The sequence below is a fragment of the Cyclopterus lumpus genome, chromosome 19 (genome assembly GCF_009769545.1).
Source record: "Cyclopterus lumpus isolate fCycLum1 chromosome 19, fCycLum1.pri, whole genome shotgun sequence".
NCBI lineage: Eukaryota > Metazoa > Chordata > Actinopteri > Perciformes > Cyclopteridae > Cyclopterus > Cyclopterus lumpus.
Window position 1 is genome coordinate 5,910,559 of NC_046984.1, and position 4,447 is coordinate 5,915,005.

Sequence of the window (4,447 nt, forward strand, 5' to 3'; positions counted from 1 at the left end):
ACTTCTCGCGCAAGAAGAAAGCATTATGGGAGTTGAGGTTCAAGCAGATTGGAAGCGAACAGTAGTCAGATCTCCTAATCTCAAATAAATGGTGGTGGAAATTAACGATGCACATTTACGATAGAAAGTATTGAAGTAGTATTTTCTACTTGTACTTTCAGTATTTTCTTCTCGTTGTGGGATACTTCACTACTTTTCTGACAGCTAAAGTGTCAATACTTCTCTTATTCACATGTCGGCATGTGTATCAGACGGTATCAGCAATCTTTGTTTCTTATCTATATTTATTTAAGCATGTAATACTGTATCAGTGGTGAATTACAGTTCACAGTTATATTAATATACTTGGGTTATGCAGAAGTTGGCATGTGGTCCTCCAATAATATTATATATGACAGCCTTTGTCTGAACATTTACATCTTCTGAAAATGTTTACCCTGTAAAATAATATTATACAGATCAAAAGAGCAGATACAGAACACTTTAAAATAAGGTTTGATCACTTATATTTGTTCAGAAATAGATTCTAGCACCGTCATTCTCATTACATTTGATGCCAGCAAGACAATGAGGAGTATGATGTTTGCTTTTTCAATACAAACATAATGAGAAAAGAATCGGATAATCCAACAGACATCTTGACTTGAAACCCTTTACTGATTAAAAAGCAGTATAACTCTAAGTAAAAATGTACTTATAGTTCATTTTGGGACTATATTTGTGAGCAAATTCAGAGTTTGGGTAGAGTTTGGCCATAAAATATATAGATATCATTGATATCCAGTAATAACTTTCAATATTGACATAACAATCAATACTAAATTACAATGAGACGTTAGTTACAAAGCATACTTGTGTCCTTTAAGTAAGTATCCAGTTAGGGACCTCTCCATGGTTTCCTTCACCTGCTGCCCAGCATCCTTGTGTCTGTGCCAACACCACAGCAGCTTATTCTCAGAGGATTTTTTTCATGCTGTTTGATGATTATGGAATCTGTGCTGAAATGACTGTGCTGGGGGCAACCCCTGAGGAAAGGAATGTTAGTCAGTGGGCCTGTCCACAACGTTAGTGTGGACCAAAAATATTTTGACAGCTACGTGTAGAATTGCATGGTTTTGATTACTCTTTGTGATTTTGGTGATCTTGTGAACTTTCCATTCACAATATAATATGGTCAAAACATACCCTTGAACAACATGTTTATCCATACCAAACCATCCCTATAATGTAACAGCTGGATTTTGATTCAGTTCAATCTACTGTGGATAATAATGATCCTCAGAAGATGCATCCTAATATTTTTGGTGACCCCCTGACCTTTCCTCCTGTTGCCCCTTAGTCCAACATTTCCCGTAAAATCTAACAAGCAGTAGCCAGAATCAAATCTCAAAACTCGTGCTCACCAGAAGATGAACCCTTTATATTTACAATAAATAACCCAAAGACTTTTAATTTGGTCACCCTCAGGACAAACTTTACATGGTTAGCGTCACTATTAGGTTATAAGAAAAGCAAGAGCAAAATCAAAAACCTGTTGCTTGTTCCATCCAATACTTTCAAACTACAGTGTATAACAAAGACTGCAACTTTTAGCAGTAGATTTGAGGTTTTAGAAGTTTAGTCCTCTGTGCCAGTTTCTGATTACAAGCACAATATACGGTCAAATCGAAGTCCAAAACGCAGAATTGGAAACTGCCATCCAAAGACAGGCCTATCAATACAGAGATCAATACTAGGCAACAGCTGAATTTAATCCAACGATGCACACTTATGTTGTTCAATGCATGTTACCATCAGTAATATTTGTCAAAATAAGAGTTGAACTGTCTCAATTAGGATCAGCTGACAAAAACTGACTTGTCCTTTATTACAGTTAGTAAAGGCTTTTTTTCCCACGCAAAATGTTTGACTTGTTGTAAGAAAAGCACAAGTATTACGAATGACATTAATGATTGTATTCAGTCCTAATATGCCATGACAGTGTGACAGTGAGCCAGCATGCACAATACAAGTACCCTGAAACTGACGCAGCTAAATGGAATTCAGACATCATTAACGTAAGTTATTTACACCTGTGCTTTTCCTGTGACCTCTCAAAATGTCTCCAGTCTTATTTTTTGTTATTTGACAGTGACCCATTGTTGGCTTACCGTGGTAGGCATGGGCCACTTGATTAAAAGAAGTCTTTATGTTTGTATACCATCCAAAAAAGTGTATGTGTGGTTCCTGGTTGTGGCTAGTTTACTGACCTGGTAGAGGTGGCATCTACTGTAGGACATTGAAGGCCTCGGGTTCACAGTGTCCATTGGTCTGTCTGAATTTGCTTGAATGCACAACTGTTTATATTTGGTGATCTATAACCATCTGAAGCTTCACGAATTGTTTCAATCCTTTGCATTCATGGCAATTTCTCTGTCATGTTTCTTTCTGTGCCGCATTGGAAGCCTTTTTCCCCCCATTCTTTATAATGTATGCACAATAACAACTGCAATGGTTGGAATCTTCAGAAGGGCCAGGCATGACTGAATATTAAATATCATCATATTTTTAGACCCTGTACAAACAGGCACTAAATATTTTTCTTCATCATTTCATGAATGTATAAAGTAATGATGATTACTGACAGAGTTGGAGACAGATACGTGTTTTGCCCTGGGGCCCTCTAGTGGGTTAATCTAGCCATGGTCCTGTGACTGGGGCATGATACCCACACTACCTGGGTTTGAGTCTGAGTATAAGGTATGCACCTGGTCTTGTCGCCAAGCAGCATGATTCACTGATGTGCAATGATGCAGGTTTGGTGAAGCCTTCATATCAGTTTTGTTCATGCAGGTGGAATCACACTTTTGAAAGCGGATCATTGGCTGTGACGACTTGAAAAATGTTAAAACCAGCCTAACAGTGCTAATAAATTATCTTGAAGATACATGAGATCTGTTAGCAACTAACGTTTTCATCTTCACCAAGATGGACTTAGGACCTGTGGTGGCCTTGTTGCCATGCCCTGGAAAAAAGGTCAGTTTTTTTTGTTCTTGAAACCGGCAACCTGTTTAATTAGAAGAACATTTATCTCTTGGAAAGATTTGCATTCTTACTTTAAAGTATGTCCATTGGGTGCCCTTATTAAAGATGATGAATGTGTTGTGGTAAGCCAAACTGGGGAGAAAAAGATATAGAAGCCCATGTTTTCCGACCACATTCCTAGGACATTTGATTACTTACATCTCCAAAAGGCCTGAATCCAACAGGTTGAGAAAGACACTTTACATAGTGTGTGTGCGTCCTTTACTCCTCTTCCTGAATCTTTCCCACTTCTGGCAGAAAACACATTTGTTTTTTTAATCTTTTACAAATGGTGCTTGTCCCACTAGAGAAACATTATGAATACTAAGTGGCCAACACACATTTACCAAAACTTTATTCTCAATTGTAGTACAGAGGAAGTTTTGAAATGTAAAATCTTTCTGTATTGCTGAAAAAAAAGGGTTTCAGTTGATCCAATTGTGCAGTAACAACAACGCAATTTCCGTATCCCATTATTGTTTTGTGAATGACACAATGAATGAATGAATGGCTGTGGAGTAGTTACATCTCCAGTATATGTACACTCATGAAGGTTTAGAAGAAAATGTTGGCTTTTCAAAACAGGCCATTGCTTTCTAGTCAGAATTCAGAATTCAGAATCAGAATTCAGAATTCAGAAGCCTACAAGATGATGGGATGATTTTGAACACATGCTGGAGGTTTCATTCAGTGTGAACCATATATAGAAAAAATGAAGTTTTTACTTCATTGCAGCACAATGCAGCACAAAAACTCGACCACAAGTGGCCGAGTAAAGACTGACAGCTGTCTTGTTGCAAGAACAACACATTTCTTTAAACTGAGGGAGCCAATTTACAAGCAGAGTCAACACCGAGATGAGCCGAGAAAAGTGTATGATTTTATGGAGTTGTAAATGTATGCATGGAGTCACCATTTTGCCAAAAAGAAAGCAAACAAATCGAAATAAGGCAGACATGATTGTTTTAAAAAAATAAGTGATTGAATCAGTTATTGAGGTTTGAAGTTCCAACAAGTCTTTCCAGTTATGCATCCAGTTTTCACTGTTGGAATCCATCATGGTCTACTACTCCAATTGTTTATTTGTGCTCTTTATAAAAGTTAACATTACTGGTTGCAAAACTGAGAAACAATTAGATTACTTGGATTTAAAATAACTGTTGAATGTGATCCAACTTTAATCTTTGCTAAACCTTACCAAAAAAGCAGCTGCAAGTTCAGCTTGTTACATGGATGAATTTCATAATAACAACTTTTATAAAAAGAAATGTACATGCAAAGCCCAACGAATAAGCGTAATACGTTATCCAGCATTGCATCTGCATATTTGTCAGCTATATTTTTTTATTTGCATCTTTTCATCCTTACCCGCTGCCACCAGCAG